The sequence below is a fragment of the Bombus flavifrons genome, chromosome 11 (genome assembly GCF_040668555.2).
Source record: "Bombus flavifrons isolate JBK064 chromosome 11, iyBomFlav1_principal, whole genome shotgun sequence".
Classification (NCBI taxonomy): Eukaryota; Metazoa; Arthropoda; class Insecta; order Hymenoptera; family Apidae; genus Bombus; species Bombus flavifrons.
The window spans coordinates 4,117,630-4,136,696 of record NC_138452.1 but is presented as its reverse complement, the minus strand read 5'-3'; the positions used below and the strand labels follow the sequence as shown (position 1 = coordinate 4,136,696).

The 19,067-nt window shown below is 39.4% G+C and overlaps 2 long non-coding RNA genes across 2 annotated transcripts in view; both read right to left on the bottom strand.

The window, feature by feature from the left end:
- LOC138185022 (uncharacterized) overlaps positions 1-19,067 on the bottom strand; it is a 228,006-nt gene that overhangs the window by 83,537 nt on the left and 125,402 nt on the right. The gene's annotated exons all lie outside the window — the stretch shown is intronic.
- On the bottom strand, positions 9,742-16,955 carry LOC138185021 (uncharacterized). The gene is made up of 5 exons (XR_011174493.1): positions 16,941-16,955; positions 14,660-16,814; positions 14,318-14,546; positions 9,827-14,179; positions 9,742-9,756 (listed from the first exon to the last, which is right to left on the bottom strand). It is a non-coding gene; the product is annotated as an uncharacterized LOC138185021 (long non-coding RNA).

Sequence of the window (19,067 nt, the reverse complement as noted above, 5' to 3'; positions counted from 1 at the left end):
ATTTAACTTATACCATACGCACCAGCGTAACTATCTTTTTTACAAAGTTGTTGGGAATATATACTATCTTTGAACTGTTAATCAAGCGTTCTATTAATTAAACCACCTCTATTATCCTAATCGAAATACGGGATCGATCAGTTCGTGGCGTCGATTATCTAATCGTAACGGGAATTTACGACTCCCGTTGACGCGCTACCTCGCAATCGCGTCTCTCCGCGACTGGTCGAAAAAACAAAAGTGTTATTTTAATATAGTGTTCCCTGTCTTGTTCCTCTTCTGAAATCTTTATATCGAAATTCATAGATTTAAAAACGCAACAGACACGCTAACAATATTATTTGGAATTAGGATCTAATATATTAATATGTATAATAATGTCTAATATATAACAAATACGTACAATAATTCAATCGGTGCAACAGATATTCCAGTGATAGCGAAAATGTTAATCGTGAATTATAGAATGAAACATAAGTTAAATCTTATTGGTTATTTCCTACGTTGTTAAAAAGTAATGACAGAGGAATTTTTTCCAGTCATTTAGTAGTCTCGTTGATCGTCACGATCATGTGCTGCTTCTAATAGCCGACAACTAACTATTTCTCGATTTGCATCGCATTAGCGGCGCATACAAAGAAGTATTGTCAGGTGTTACGTCAGGTAACAACGTGACGAGAACGATAATTAAACCGACCGCCTCCTTCTACGGGAAATCGGTGCTCGTTACGCGTGCGGTGTATCCGACGTGCAAATTGACCATTTTCTGACAACGTTAAAAACAGAAGTGTCGATTAACACGATTGAATTGTAAAACCGTCACGATTAAAATGAAACTGAGTGGCATTGACGTATATATGGAATTTATAACGACGAATGGAAATGGAATAAAAGCGAAAAGCTGTGCATTGCAGAGATTCCATGGTCCTCCGGGGAAAACCGGTAGAGTCTCTGTCACGTGGAAACTGTATCCAAGAATGATATTCCAAGAATAACAAATATTCAATACCAATATTCCTTCGCCATGATACGTATGTAAGATAAATTCCACGAAGTTTAAGATGCGTAGAATTTCAAATAGAAAACTAAAAGTCCGTCATACGATACGACAAGATCCTCAATTTTTTAATAATAGAATATCCTTAAACGTAAGATAGAGAGATGTAAAAAGAAATGTTAAAATAAGAAGAATCACAGATATGACAATTCTGATATTGTTAAATGTTTTTAAAATCCACAAAAAACCTAAACTCTAGACACAAATTTTTGACTAGATTCCTTTTTCAAAATATACTATCGACCGATGTTCCACGCGAGATAGATAGTTTTGCAAGGCACGAGCACTGGCACGGCCGCGTTCCTCGATCCTGTGCACACGCCCTTCCCGTATTTTTTCCGACTCTCTGCTGACGTATACGCGGCTGGAACCCGACGTCCTCGGTGGAATGCATTTCAGGTACCAGCGGCGTTGTACCAAGAATTGGGCCCGTCGCCCTCCGTGGAATGCGGCGCTGGTTAATGTCGTTTTGCGATTATGCTCTAGCATATTTTCCACCAGACAAGTACTATTCCTCGTTTAGAAGATGGTATCTGAGACGACGACACAGGGTCGAGAGGAATACTTTTCTCCTTCACCCATTACGATAATACACCATGCTATACGATCTTATTTGTATAGTTCCTAATTAAATCGAATTAGCATCATTCAAAATTTCCAATATCATCCTTCCGATAAAATTGAGAAACCCGTTCAAATTGTAATAACCAACTTTATTAATCACTAAGGCGATATTTCCACAAGAAGGTAATTTAATTATTTGTGTTTGTCATTTCTTTACCTTCATTGCTGGCCGTGTGACTGACTGTTGATGCGAATCTTTTGAACAATACACGTGTTTATTTTTACGATTGCATTGGACCTATGAGAAATAACCAATCAGATCAACATTCCTTGCAAGTGCCTTCTTCTGAACGACGAACAGTACATGCCTGCTCGTATAGGCCCTCGTGGCATCCCACACGTGTGTAACTTCATCGCCGCGCCGCCGTCGCCAGGCTCTTCGGCCGCTACGCAGATCGTGCATCCAGATACGAAATGGCATACGTGCCCGGTTGCCCGTTTCCACACAGGCGGATCTCCAGTTTCGCTGCTGGTCGACGCTAACGTCGAACCTGCAAACCGTGAACTCGTCTCCTTCCTCTTTGCACGCCGTTTCACGCTCGCTGGAATCTTCTCCGAGATCAAACGATGCGTTGGTGGCTCGATGGACTTCTTTCCAGATTTTTATCGGATTACTTCTTTTTGCTGGGCAAGAGATAAATGATATAGAGCGTGGTTCGATGGTTGAATTTTGCTTTCCTCAGTGTGAATTTTGCTTTCCTTTTGAGAATATTAATAGGAATTGAAATATAGAGCAGAGAGCGTATAAATAGGGAAATGTTTATTCATAAATTGAAATAACTGTATTGTTACTTTATTTCTAAAATGAAGACATTCAAACTTTATTTCTATCCTTTTCTGCAATGTATATAATAAGAATTTTTCATATTTTTATAGATACAAATATTTATAAATATTTTTAACGTATAAGGTTGGATGTATGTAATTCATAGCAAATATCTTGTCTTTTAATATCGCCCACTTAATGAGTAGTGTTAACCCCATTAATAAGTAGTTAGTTGTTCGAGAAACAACATTTTGTATGCATCGATCTAATAACCTGTGACTTGTAAAATACCTCTAACAATATTAATCTAATTACACAATAGGGTAGTCATTTAAATGACACCAATTCCATTGAACCTAAACTTTTTCAAGCACCCAAGGTTTTCAACTAATTACCCTTTCGTCAATGCGGGAATCGTAATGGAACCACGGTAAAACACGCCTGCAGGTACTGGCTACCGATCTGAATTAACAGGCGGCTGTACCTACTTCTTATGATGTACGCAGGAATCTCGATTAACTGATACATAACGATGCTGTCTCGATTGACGTTCAGTCGGCTCACGTATAACAATCGGAATCCCGCTGGCAAATAAATGAGCTCGCTGAAACGGGAGGAATTTCAAAGCGGCGACCTCGCATCAGGAAAAGAGAGTCTTGCAGCTAACCAATAAGTCACGTCAAAATAGAAAAAGAAAGGAAGAAAGAAAGAAGAAGCTGCATAAAATCTTTCATGGTTTTCGCCACGTGAAACATTTAACAAGGAAGAAATCCGCTTATAAATTAAACAGCTTGGTTTGCAATTTGGTTTGCGCAATCCAACGGCAGTGCAGCCGTTTCTTCGAGGTGTCGAAGCGGCTGTAAGTTCCGTAAGGTAGCTCTTTTTGCCCGGATGTAATAGCGTACGGCTCGTTGGCTCGCATAGATCGGTCAATCGGGGTCTAACAGTTGGGCATTTCTTTGCCAGCGTCTTTGCGGCAATTGAGATAGAATCTTGTTTTTTTAGTCTCCTCTCCGTACTTTTAACCAGCAACTACGGTTAAGTCATAGTCCGGCATGTGCACAACGGCCATTCATACAGTCGATTTCATTGACCATTTAAATGCCAGCGGAGAACATACACGTTGGTGCTAGGTTGCTCGGAAAGCGTCTTTCTTTCACAAACGTGTTTCTTACAACAATATACCTTCATATAAACGTGAAACCAAGTCTGTGAAATATCGCGGTGTTTATCTCAACAGAACAAAATGGATCGTACGTAATTTGACAAAGTAATATAAAACAAAAAACGTTGGACGTCTATTATTTCCTCATAAAACGAAAGAAACTTTTCGGACAACCTAATACTTGTATGTTCGAACCTTGGAACAAAAATCTTAAACGCTATGGAAAATTTTAGATTTCAAACTTTCACGATGTTTACTGGATGATGTATTCGTGGCTCTTCCGCCTCCTATTGTTCTTTTTCATAGCGTACTATGCTTTTCTCTGATGTTTCAAGTTTCTCGATCTGTCCTAAAGAATTAAACTGAAATAATCACGAAATTAGAAGAAATAATATTTTATAATATCTAATTTAATATCAATGTTTCGATATTTTTCTCTTTCGTCGAGCAATATTTTTAGTTATAAAGCAAGTGGAGGAAATGAAATAACAGGACTCTTGGAATTATAACAGGAATTTTCATAACATGACTCGTGTTACTAAATATAACTGACAACCTATCGAATTTAAAAACTGCTCCGTAAAAAGTGCAAGACGTGGCTCCTCCCCTTCTTCCTCCTTACTCTCCAAATACAATACGATTCACGTATCATCGACGATTTTATTCAACGCTAATCACCAAGATATGCGACTGACTATCACGAAAGCGACGAAGAATGACAGAGGATCGCGCGCTAACGATATCGACCAATCGATAAAGGTAGAAGCGTCGACCTTTCGTCCAGGTGACAGCGGCGGTTCGCGGAGCACGGCCCGTTTAACTGAGAAAATAATAAACGAGGGGAAAGTCCGGGCAAGTTATCCCTCACACGATTATGTCCTGACTTACGTTCTGACTCCCACGTTATGTAGCGGTGAGGATTCGCCTCGGCCGTAATTTACGGCCGTTTGACATTATCCCGTGGCCCTTGCAGGCGTGACCCGTGTGTTCACCGTCGGCTACACTGTCACCGTGCCAACGACGTCCGTTAGATCGGCCTAGGGACCCTAGCCTGGGTGGGAAGAACGAGCGAATGCTTGGCAAACCTTCCAACTATCCGTTCAAACCGAACTTGCCTGCTTTCGGTAGAGAACGATCGAGACGCGACTGCTGGTAGATTGGTTTGACTGTGGGAATATTCGCTGCTTTTGTCTCAGCTTCGTACCATGAGATGTTTATGAAAGTGCACTTGCAACTTGGAGTTTCCATGAGAATCTTTGAGCGAGTCGATAGCACTGTCGGGTGTCTGAGTAATATGGACTTCTTAGAAGATAAATTGGTCACGTGGCACCTTTTATAAAGTTCTAGGTTCCATTCAATTCAGGTTCATGACTACCTGATAACTCAATGTCTTAGAAGATATATATTACTTATCTTCATGAATTTTGTAGTTACAGAGTTTGCAGGGGTAAAAAGATGGCCCTTGTATCTATATCGTATTTATTGGGAAAATATAGGTTTCAAATTAAGAAAAGAAAAAAAAAAAGACGAGGTTTGTTGTAAACTTGTGCCCCTTTCGCTTGAATGGATCATCTGTTTGTAAACTCATTACCTCTTACAATAATCGAACCTTTTTGCATTATTTTCAGAGAATTCTTAGAGCATCCGATGTTCGGTTCGGCAAGCAATCGTCAAAAGTCTAAAGAATGTTCGTTTACTCTTCAATTTTACTAAAATGAGGGAAGAACGAACATTCGCTTGCTTGATCTAAATGCGCCTTTAGGAATATTCAGCGTGACATAACACAACGAGTTTCTTCACTGTGAAAATACGTGATTCCTCCAACAATACAGAGCGAACGAAGAGGACAGACGAGAGGAAACCGCGCGACTCAGCCCCAGGTCACGCAGGATAGCCAGAAGAGGTTCCTGTCGCCGGAGTGCGATGCCCTCTGACGATAAAATACACATTCGTCTGTCGCTGGTTCTTCGGCGATTAACAACGAAACTCTCTCGCGCGTAATTAAGACGTAACTCGCGAGCACTGCGTTGGCCAGGAAACACGTAATCTTAGGTGTTCCTTTTATGTCTCCTCTTTTTCTCTTTTTTTTTTTCTTTTTCTTTTTTTCACAATGTAAACGTAACGACTTCTCGTAACGACGGAACGACGAAACGATAAGGTCGGATTATATCACTACCCGAACTCTCACTTTTACGCGAACACGCGATTTTCGTAATCGCATTTTGAAAATGGGACCTCTGTGCCGCGTTTCACTGTATCATACCAAAAACGTAATGATCGTTCTGGCTAATATATCCGGCGTAACTGAACGATAAAATATCGCTCGACTCTCGTTTGCGATAGTGGAATCGCGCCATCGTACGAAAAATTTATTTATTTACTCGATCGAATTCGAGATGAAGCAATTCTCTGGACAATTATTAAACGTGCCTTGGATCGAACTCGGACCGAGGTATGTTGTAAAATCCCGCGATACGTTTGATTTATATTTACTGCGGCGGAAAGGTGCGTTCCACGGCATAGAGAGAAAAAAGTAGATACATATGTAACAGACGGCTGCTCCATATAAATTTATATCCGACAGGCCGTTGCGTAAGAGGGAACTTTAATTCTCGATAGGCGAAGATTGCAGATGTGAAGTCACGAACGTGCAAGTTACGATTAATATCGACATGCTACGACAGTTTATCCAACTTCTAAACGTTTTTCAGTCAAAGTTTACAGACTAACAAACTATAGAAAGGTCTTGATATAAGAAAAATAGGACAAGTTTAACCGATTTCGCAAGCTTTTCAAGTAAGCCGAGAGAAGTCATAGGAAAATCTTGATGTGGCAAAAGTAAAGCAAACGCGTATTCACCCTGCGTCTAAGAAAAAATCGTAAACTCTAGAAATATGGAAACGTCTCAATGTGCAAAAAGAAGAGATGCCAACGTATTCCATCTCTAAAGGTACCATTTCCAGATTTCATAAAATTTACAACGCAAAGAACCTTACAGAGCTCTCATTATGAAAAATAAAATGAAAGAGACGATCGTTTATTCGATTTGTTGCAACAGTTTCCATGTAAAACTTACAAGGTAGAAATAAATGGACGTGTAAACGTCTGAACATTGGAATATATAAATATAATAATATAAATAGTTTGATCCCCAACGCAGCGCGATGAAATTCAAATTAGAAAGTCCTCCTCTTGTTTCCGCATCGTCGGTAGAAAACAGTGACGGACATTTACTCGTGCAAACTTCCCTGGCACCAGCAAAACGTCAAGAATCCCTGTTGGAAGAAGAAAAAGGACATGGAGGCACGAAGAGATGCAGCGAGGTCGAGTCCACACCGGCCGGGAAGCGGAAAGCAAACGTCTGCCCAACATTTCTCCGGCACGGGCGTCTCACTGTCAATGTAGGTGACCTCGTCTCTTAATTAACATGGCTTCACTCGACGTAAGAGCGAGTTTAACTAACTTTTACATCGACCGCTCGTTCGGCGAGATAGCTTCATTAGCGCCACTTCATCCGCGTGCACTTTAGAAAGTGGCTGATGAACGTGCAATATGTTGTGGAACCGCTTACATCGAGCTTTCCTGCATGAACAGGAAAATCTGATCGGAAGACCAACGCCTCCTGCCAGGGCTACTCCTGCAGGGAAGTGCTTCGCTCGAGGCTAACAGAAAAACGACCTATTGCCGAGGTGATTTTACAGAGGACGATAATAGGACATACGATACTGATGATTGTGGCAGAGTATTCTGATCTAGCTATATGTACATTCTCATTCAGAAGTATTAGAACGCCTGTAAATTCTGTATACTACGTGATAACTCATCTGATGATTAAGACCGTCAGAGGAATAATTAGGTGGAATTTTATATTTGTGTAAAGGAATAATTCAAAATATACACAGTAAAATATTGTGATAACCATTCGTGATCTTAGAGGGAAATATTAATAATTAATTCGTCGATCATACAATTTTTTCGATCTATAGCACGTTAAAAGAATTTGAGACAAATTAATAGCACAAAGTTTGGATTTGATTTATAGGATTGTTTGTAACATATATGACAATAGAATACCTAATGTAGAAGATACGAATATTATATAATGTCACAGAAGTATGAAAATACTTCTGAACAATGGTTTATATCATTTAGAATATGAGAAATATATCTATGAGAAATAAACCTATGCAAAACTAACGGTACAAGTTTCTTTACATAAACTTTTACAAAAAATTTCGTTTAGTTTTAGCAACGATTTTTAACGATTTAATTTATCTGTTGATTTAATTCACCTAAACATATTTCATTACACGAATGAAGAATAATAGCCAGCGGAGTAAAATCAATAAATTTCTATAGAAAATGAAATCCAATTATCGTGTACAGAGTAGAAAATTGAATTTTAAGATATTAAAGGCTAACTGAACCAAAATGACCCTAAAATCACCTGCTGATTTTTAAAGTATATCACATTTTCTATCAAATCAGCTATATCGTTTAACGATTGTTTCAATGTACATATATTGGCAAAATGGACAAGGAAAAGGGGGAAGCAATTTCTCGGATTCCCTCCAAGGCTTCGATAGATCCTGCTGTCGAAGCGAAATTGCATTCGATCGTTTGGCGAAGAAGGCGCTCACGCTCGAGTTCATTTTTCCCGTTTGGAAATGCTCACGCGGAGAGTCCGCTACGCAGATGGGTATACACGACGACCTTATTCGGCTTATTTGGCATGGACAGACGCAGGTGCTGCAGGAAATCGACGGGAAAGGGGTCGACCGGAAAGAGAAACTGTGAGCTAATCACATCGAGAAAAGGGGCCCCGGTCGAGAGCAGATATACGCTCGTTAAACAATTATAGGTGTTTCGATGGTACTTAAGATTTACTCTACCACTTTAGCTTCAAATGTCGTATTGTTGCAAACGTTTTTTCCAAAAATGCGTTAATCTCTGTCGGCGATTAATATTTTGATGTGTTCCGGCAAGGTTCTTCTATTTCAATAAAACAAAGTTTAGATTTCTATGTTTAAGATAAAAGGGCTCAAGTATTTTTTCAGAAATTAATAGTCGATACTTTTTTCTTGCGTTGTCTTGAAATATTCTATTATGCTTTATAAAATAATTGTATACTTAATTTTTATGAGAAATGAATTTTTCTGTTAATAAACTAATTCTGATAGTTGATTGTATTCAAGTTTTCTTCTATGAAAGCGGCGAATAATTTATAGTTGGAGTTCTAATCACGGTATCATTAACTTAAAAATCAATACATCAGTTTCATAATTTTCAGATAACGATTTATGGCTTTGGACGTTAAATGAATAAATCGTGCATCGATAAAAAGTTCTTCGCATGTAAAACATAATTCTTTGCGTTTCGTGATATTTGGATGTTCGTAACGTCCAATTAGCCTTCTACAAATTATCGCGGTCTGTAATTAAGAGAAATCTTTGCATAATGAAGCAACTTTCTTATAGATATAGATGGTATACGTTGGTTAAATCGGCTACGTTTTCGACAATGAGTTTCAGCTTTTGTTTCCTTCGTTTCATCGCCGTACATTCGTACATTTGGTTTCCATTTATGGAGCTCCTGATTTGTTAAGTACACGCGTGGCTTATCGTCACGCGTCGTCTACTCCTTTGTGTTCCATTCCTGTATCCTGGTAGATTCAAGGTCTTACATGCTATGACGATCGGTGCATTGCTTTTGTGGAAACGATGAAACAACCATACTGTAAGTGGTACGCGATGATTTGTTTGTAAAAGTGATCTTTCAATACTTTTGGAACAATGTACATCTGATTAGAAAGTACTCGCGTTTCCCAGAATTTCACAAGTAGCTCCACGATCGAATATCTTCCTGAAAACATACTTTCCAAACAAACAGGGTAATTGCTTCAAAAGCCTTGAGAAACCGAAGCAGGAAGCCATTCCATTCTAATCAAGGACGTACTGTACTCGAATCACTTTTAACCCGATGTTTCAATTCGATATGTATCTAATTGTTTAACAGAGACTTTGTGTTTTACTGAGAAAATGATGACGCTATACTTTCGTGTTACTACTAAAATTTTGATTATAGTTTATCATGGTTTTTCACTTTTAAATGAATTTAAAAAACACTACGGAACATCCAGAGCGGCTGTAAAAATGCACATTGGTATTTACGTTACATACAATGGATATTTTACGGTATTTTTACTTCGAAACACTGATTATTAGACTGCGTATTTTTGTACATCTGTGGGAAATTTGAAGGTGCGACAATGCACAGGACTAATGTAATACACAAACACATATAAAAATAGGCAAACTATAGTACTCTTTATAATATTTAATTAGTAAAAAAATTGCCTACTCAAGTCCTAGTTTTTTAATTATTGGATCAGTGCAAAAGTTCATGTCCGATTTCGATGGATGTCACTAAATTATTTGTCTGCAAGCCACGTTTGTTGTTGCATATACAAACTTCATAGCGGCTGAAAAAGTTCCGGGAAGGTGTAACAGTGGAAACTGCTGTAAAAAACATTCAGGACATTTACCAAGATGATGCACCAGTTCTTCACACAATGAAGAAGAATGGTTTGCAAAATTCGGGCAATTTCCAACTAGATGACGAGCCACGCTCTGTCCGATCTTCTTTTATAGAAGACGACGTTATGTTTAATTCGTTGCAAAATGATCATCGAATTTCAACTGAAGAAGTTTCAGAGAAACTTTTTTTATTGTACGAAGAGCCAGCTGGTGCACGGTCTTGGTAAACGTCCTGAATGTGTCTTACAGCAGTTCCCACCCATTACATCAGTTCCTATTCTTAAAGAATGACATGACGCAAATGAACCCTTTCTCCGTTCATTTTCGAAATCTTTTCCACAATATAGAAACTGTCAGAACACAGATGTCTGCTGGAAGTTGAAGTAATAATTGAATTTTGCTATGAAGTTTACACATGCAACAACAGATGTGATTTGCAGAGAAATAATTTAGTGACACCCATTAGAATCGGACACGAACCTTTGCACTGACCCAATAAATGCACAAAAATCTGAATTTGCATGAACAGCCACGGTCTACCAATCACGTATCCTGATATTAAAATTAACAAACTTTCCAAAAGTTGATCAATTTATCTTCTGTGTGTCACAATTATTAATGTTCGTATCATGGATGACGCATTGATCTAAATTTACCTATATATGCATATGATACCATGAGCGCTTTTTCATTCTCTTTTTCAACAACTCGAGCTACCCTGTTGCTCGATCCATATGCAAACACATGGAAATCGTGTCAAGAGCACGACATAGAAAAAGAACAAATGTCGATAGCTTGATGACGCTATAGTTAATCTTTTTGCAAAATTCGCGCAATATTCATCCTACATACACGAAGCAATTACGTTTCACGACAGTCGCGTCGGCAATTTTCTGGGAGCTTCGAACCATGGACTCGTGATCGTATCACGTTAATTATCTCGATCCATCGTCCACTATCAAATCCGTGAAGAAGCATAAATTCGAGAATCTTCGTCGTCTTCCTTCTAGGTAGAAAATCCTGTTACGTAACTCAACTTGTCTGTACGGGCAAAGAACCAGGATGTCAAACGACGGTAATCACGGAACAAAATAACAGCCACGCCACGAAAATTCCAGCTTTTATAATCGCACGAGAAAACGATCACCGGTGGCATAGCAATTACAGAAGTCTCGTATAAAATTAATATCTCGACCGGAAATGGATCGTATTTCTACAATAATGTTGCATAAACACTTTTACGAATCGATCTGAATGCCAGACGTTTTTTCAACATTTGTTAAAAATCCTCCGATGCAATGCAAGCTGGGAAATGAAAGAACATTGACAAACTGGTATATAACTTCCGTCAGACGAACAGTCAGTCTCTAACGCGTGAAAGTGGCTATTAACCTTATAATATTAACACTTGTACTCGTATTAACCTTGTGCCGCACATACTAAATTATCGTTTTTCTTTAAACTCTCTTCAAACGCTCCATTTTCGTCTGCATTTTATTCTCCACGAACACTTTCATAGAGATTCAACATGGCACGTGACCGATTCGCACGAGGGACTATTAAACTGTGCTACTACGGTTTACCTTTTAGTGAAAACGGTTCGCTCTACATTACATATACATATACATGTTATGTGTATTACACATACATATATATATTACGTATACATATCACCACGAATATCTTGAAACTTAGCACAACATAGTCTAACTTAGTTTAACTTTCCGTTGTATTTCCGGCTCAAGTCGTTACAATTAAAACACGAGCTACCTTGCACTACTAGATGCACGACTAGCGTACGAAAATCGAGCTCTGCTCGCGACATACCTATAACTTGGACTTAAATCTCATTGTCAACGATACTCTTGCGCCGTTTCTTTTTCAGCTGTACGGTGGAACGAGTTAAAAGATAGCGAAACACAACATAGCATGACATTACAGCCTAGGTACACGTGGAACGTAGAAGAAAACACTTGTTCCCCATTGTTCACCGATGCCACCTCGCTGAGGTAAGATCACCTACGGTCTCCCTCTACTTTCCTTCCGCCTATCTTTTGCCTTACAACCTTACTAGGAGCCATCGAAGGTCGACGTAAAGCGACGCTGGCGCTTCGTTCGTGGAATGCAAAAGAACGAGCGATTCTGCTCGCTCAGCCGTTTTGTCATTGGTCAAAATAGAACGGATGAAAAACTCGTGAATGAGGGGAAAGAATAAACGGAAGCAGGCTGTCCGCTTTTGAAAACAACGACAGCCAGAATAGATTTGTTCTTAGGTTCGTGCCTGTTTGTAGGCAGGCGGCCTCTTGTTTGTCCGGAACGCGCGGTCATTCAAGAAAGCGAAGATTATGAATCTTAAGTAGTGGTGTGGTTTCTCGTAAAAAGGTGACGCCGTTGTTTTCCTTCATTTCTTCGTTCCTTTTTCAAGTTAGGGATAGTTACGACTGGGATAACGTGTTGACTTAAAATGTGCGAAACGTCTACCAGCGGGATAACTTGGTATAACATTTGTCTATGAGTTTAGTAGCGCCCATAGCTGCTGCTGCTTTTCTCTGCACGTTAACCGTGACGATAATAGAGACAAAACTGGTTCGTACATAGGTTGCCTCGTTTTTCGAAACCGATGCTTGCGAAGTTAATTATAGACCAATAATCTTGGTCGATTTAAAAACTGCCTCGTGTGTAAGTTTACCACTGCATAGCGGGGCGCTCGTAACAGAAATAGCACGATGTTTTCAACGACAATGATCGCTTACATGTCTCGAATGGAAATCGGAGAAAAATGTTTCCGCTCTGGTCCATTCGCTACATAATTTATTCGTTATCTGCCACGAACGCAACCACGGATCGATCGTGCCCATGCGTGCAACGGACAGAAAGATAATGGGTAAAAACGACGACTAACAAATTCCAGGCAATAAGCCGGATAATTTAAGGCCGGAACCTTTTCGACCGGTTTCTCTATCTCTCGCTCTCCCTCTCTCTCTTTTCTCTCTCTCTCTCTCTCTCTCTCTCTCTCTACTTTAATACGGCCAGGCGTAGAACCGAAAAAGAAACCACCAGTAACGCTCGATGTCGTTGAGTGATTCTTTCATTTTCCAGCGAATTGACACCTCGGTAACGTTGTTGGCGTATGGACACAACGAGTCGAAAGTTTCCTAAGCGGACGTTAAAGTATGACGAGAGTAACCGAACGCGACGTTTCGCGATTTATACGCGGCCGTTGATAATAATCGATAGCCAAAAATGGAGTCGTTTGCGTAAATATCGGCAGCGTTCTTACGCTCGAAGCCAGCCAATTAGCTGATCGACCGCTACGCGTCCGTTTTTTCACGCTGTTTCGTCACACTTCACCGTCCACCGTCGATAACGGCCTCTAATTCGCATCAATAGCAATTCCTGCGAAAAATGAAAACCAGTTCCCAGCTAGCATATCCGTTACGCTAAATCGCGTTTTAAAAGAATCGTTAGACCGAATCATCTTCCCAACGAATTGATAAAAACGACATGTTAATTGCACGTGCGCTATTATCCATAGGCATTCGAAGACTTGGTGTAATTCGGTCAAAAGATTAATATTCTTGCCATCTGTGTTTTTATGAATGTAACTGAACAGACAGTATCCTAGAGAAAAAATTATTTTATTTATTCGATATCGTAAAGACTACTAGTTCAGACATTTTACGAACATTTGCTTATTACTATACATTCTATATATTTTTCTAACTTAATTGCTATATAAAATACATTTACTATATTTTTTTGCTAGATATTAATTTGCAAGTGCCTAAATACTTATGTATGATCGTCTATACAAGGTATATGACAATAAAAAAATAGAATAGAAAATATGTCATTTATAAAACGTAGAACTCGTACTGTACCATTTTTCGCTTAACGGTTCGAGCGATCACGCTTTTTGCCGCTTTTAACACATTACTTTGAAGTGGTACATGATGTTGCGAGTTTCTTTGAACTTTGCGTGTGGCGTGTGGATGGCGTTGAATGCGATTCGTTGTACGCTTGTTGGACAACTGTAAAAACAGTGGATTCGAGAGCGATAGATACGAAATGAAATGCGAAAGATAATCGATAAAGCTGTTAAGTAAGTTTACAGTTCTGCAGAACGGTTAATGCGCGTCTTAATAACTGTTATTTAAACCAAGGCCTACCTTTTTGTCCTCTGGTTAAGGTGTCGTTAAAACAGTCACGAATACTGGCGGCGGTGCTGTCACAAAAGCTCCGTAAGAATATCCATGATTCGAGTCGAAGGTTCATTTCAGAGGTCGCGGACCTTAACGGTCACCCGCCTTTTTGGGAACGATTCTTCTTACCGCGTATCGCTGTTTAGTTGCCACTCTATCCTCATATTCCATCTTCTACGGTTACTATCTTGCATCGCTGGGAAAAGTATGAAGAACGTTCTTTATTCTGTATGTTGGTCGCAAATCAATGGGAAAGTAATTTCGAATTGTGTGAGAAGAATGTAAATAAAAAAATTTTAATGTTCATACCTGTTCATATTGTACTTGAGGAGTGGTTGAATAAATCAATAAAGGTATAGCTATAATTAAAAGTACAATTATAAGTATAACGTATATGTGTACGCTGAGCTGGGCCTTTACTCCCATAGTGTTACAATACAATAGAATCCATAGAGAGCACGTTCATATATTTATAGCAAAGGATTACCAAAAGTAAGTTATAGCTCTAGCTAAAGGCTACAAGGAACATAAATAGAAATCTATTTATTAGTTCCTTTGTTCCTGAACCTTATAACCCAAAACATAATTTATATTCAAGGGCACAATAATATGGGCCCCTCCTTATTTAGAATATTTTTCTTTCACTAAATTCTATTTTTTACATAATAACGGTCTCCAGGTCACGGATGTACATAAATAAGGATGTAAAATTTTTCTTCAAGTAATTACTTCTACAATACCCATACATGTAAATAGGTATTAGATCATTCGATAATTTCATGCCAATTTAGGAGTACACATTTCCAATAATAATTTGGAATCCGATAATTTCTGCACTCTAACCTCCCATAATTCTTTCGATTATTCATACATTTTATCAGAATGTCTTTTAGGGGCATTCGAGGGACTAAATTTCCGTTTTGAAGAGGAATTCAGGTAGCTTTTTTTTTTTATAGTCGATACGTTGCGCTGTGTTTCGACGTTTCAATTTAAAAAAAATTTCAATTTAAATATTTCCTCGTCTACTCGTTTCTGGAAACTTTCCAGAGGAAAAGGAAGGACTCTCGCAAGAAAACCGACGAGATCTCGCTCTTATTCGTTAGGCATGGCCCCGCGGACTAATTACAGCGTTACTAATCGCAGAGAGGATCCTGGGCGTCGCGCAACGGCCGCTCGACTTTCTTCTTACGGGCGAAATTGTTGTGACGTTCGAGCGACGGCCGATATTAATTTTAAACGCCAATCCGCGCATCATCCATAAATGGAGTGTCGTGATTCAGCCGGTCTGGTTTCGAGCCAACGCACGCAGAGAACTTGACCTGCTCGTCTTTCCGTCACAACTTCTTTCCTCGTATCCGATGGACTTTCTCGCCGGAGCGATCGCCTAACGTTTTTTTACCCGTTGCTGCTCGGCTCTGCTCGAAAATTAACGAAAGCGTGGAAATCGTTACAACGATCGCAGCTAATGACCGCCTGCCACGGACGTCATTATTGTTGTACCGATCTCGCCGAACCGTCCTCACCGAACGGTTCGGTCGAGAAGGCATCGAGGATGATTGAGAATCGCTTGACATCGGCTCTAACGTGGAATTATATACTCGAGGTCGTTGTTAAGAAATCGTTAGAAACGTTTAGGAACCGTTAAGATTCGCTACGAACCAATCCGACCCTGCTATGTTTCTTGGCTCAGTTTCGGGCCATTAGAAGTTTCGTTAGGTGTTTTCTTAGAACATTAAAAATCCTTCTGTTTGTCGAGGACTACAGGAGAATTAAGGCAAATTATGATATATCCACTATTCGTAAGTATTAGAACAAAGAATAATAATTGATCCGACCGATCGATTGAGATCTAAATTATCAAGGGAGAAAAGTAATCGAGCGAAATCTTGTGTTTATGCAGAACAACGATCTAGGAATTTGTAAAAATTATTTGTAAGACGTAGAAGTGAGCAGATGGAATTTGCAGTTATCTATGCTACTTCCTTATAGTAAATGAATCCATGAAAATACATTGTTTATTTTTCAAATATTTAATATTATTTATATATCTAGATAACGAATTTGGAAACTTCGTACAACATGGAATTGATCGATGTAACCACTGAGAAGTTCACATACCAGAAAAAACAATGTGTAATTAAGTATTTACCGCTGATATTGGATATGTTTTTATAGTAAGAGCAGAATTAAGGAGCGAACAGGTACTCTTCTTGACAAGTGCAATATATATTCTCTGAATAAAAAATCAAAGCTAGGATCGCAGCAAGTTGCACGTTCTATGAACCGTGTAAGATTCTCTTCCCACGAAATCGTCATGGTATCAAGGACTCATTAATTCCGTCAGACGTAACAGCGACACTGTTACTCGATTATTCAGTAGAACTGTTACAGCAACCCGAGTCGTATATTACGTAAATGTCCGCCGCTTTCAACCGAACTCGTGGCACTGAGTTCACGGTTAATCCTAAAAAAATGGGCAAGAAATCGCAACACCGGAATGCAACGTTTGATTTATACTCTTTATCGCGTCTAACGGGCGCTGTGTGCATCCACTATGCAACTGGTCACGTTATTAACAACAATTAATTACCTGTTTAGCACGGCGATTGCAACGTTCAGCTTCTTCTTTTTTTGATTTTCTGTACGTGTGCGTGCACAGAGAATATTCAATCGCGTTGAATTTGCATACGAGTCCGTTTCATTTCTAGAATGAAACGGGTTAGTCGTTTGTAAAACGGTGTTTTGTTGTTTCTACGCATACTTGTTCCGGTGGAAACGAGTTTAAATGTCTTTCGAAGAAACTAACGTTTACGTCATATTCGCTTTGTGCAAACTTCCTCAAAATATATACGTAGACGGTATTTTTAGACATTTTAGAGAAACGTTTAGAAGAGGTAACACATTTCACGGGAATTTTTCTGTTTCCTAACTCGCACGTTCCCACAATCGATAGATGGTTAAACGTTTAGAATTATAAGCACAATGTTACTTTCGTCGAAAGATAACTAACAGAATTATAGATACCTTCCATTTCATTCATGAACTGCTTTACCTATTAATATCATTGTAATGTTATAAGTTTCCTATTATATTATCTTAATATTAAAATATTTGTACGAATTGCTTGCTTATCATATAAGGGAAACGCATCTAGCATAATTTGTTAAGTTTCATATTCTTCCTCGGTCGAAATGAATTGGCATTTTTGTATGTAAAATCTCCAAGGAAAAAGTTGTGCTACAAAATATCTTGATAGTACAGGTAGAAAATTCTGCTCAGGAATAAAAGCGTGCAATGTGAATACATAGCTAATAAATCACGAATTCAGTCTGCCATTCGATGCTCTATCCTTAACGTACAAACTTCACCAAGCAAAAGTAAAAACCAAAGCGTGGTAGGAAATATAATGAATAGACTGGCGTCTCACGAACCACCCTATCACCCATACACATCTGCACATCCATCAGTCGTTATCTTGGCGCGTAAAATTCCCACGTGTCAAAAATCGCTACGTCAACGAAAATTCCCATCGTCATTCGAAAGTTCAGCACAATCGCTGTAGCTATACGAACGTATACAAATACAGTCGTCTGTTCCATTACACCGGAGCACTATCGACCTCTGATAATAAATCGTACGCGCACAGTGTTATCTCCGCGGTGTAATTGCTGACACTGCCCTTGAATTAAATCTCGAAAAATTCACCATTTGCGAGTTCTCTCTTTACGGGCTCGACGAAATCAGATAAATGGAATTTTGGTGTACTCGAGATGCAAGGAAATTCACGAGGCGATTGAAAGCACGGCCGAAAACTGAACGCGCAGAAAAAGCGAGAAACGAGGTGGGAAGCTCGCTCGAGCGTGGAGACACGAGCCTGGGGCCAAGTCAACGCACTCCGATCGAATGAACGCAACGTGTGCTGACCGGATCTATGCACACACGTTGCGTGTATCAAACAATCCGTCGGTTGCGCAAGATACGACGATCGATTCAGAACTCTGCGTCTAATACGCTCGCTTACGTTGACAAGTTATTGTGAAATCCGCGCGCGTTCGCACGAGGCTCGCGCGCCTTTCCACTCGCCGCGCTCCTTTTCATTGTTAATTGATCGAGCCTCTCCTCTTAGCGTTCGCTTCTTGTCGCTTTGCTAACGCTGAAACCGTGCCAGTTTGACGTTTGACAAATGTCCGTTGAACGTGGTGATAATCGTAATGGAAAATAGGATTCTCCCTACGGAAGCAGTATCCCATTCTCCGCGTGAAAGTTTCCTACTGTGCCTTATTTGATTTTCAGACTTTTGAGACTCTACTTTTGAATAATGGTGTATACGTATTACACTGTCGACATCAGCGTACCGGAACCTTCTTCTGCGGTTTCGAACAGCTGCCAACACATCGACGCTGGTCCATTTACCTCGATTTAATTAAGGAAACTTGCAAACGAGTCGCTGCATCTACAAGACGTTTTCATTTTCATGGAAACGCTGTGATACCGTTCGTGAAGGAGATTAGCCGCTTCGCTGCGTTACTAGGTCGAGAATAATTTTAGTCGTGTTTTTTTACTGCGTCAAAACTTCCGAAATATTCTTTCCCTTGAAAAACCGTGAAACGAGAACCGAAAAATACTTCGGTCTAATATAAGAGAACTCTGTATGTAATGTTGATGCGATTTTAATGCGGCGTTACTTGAAGCTTAATTATATTCCCAATAATGATAT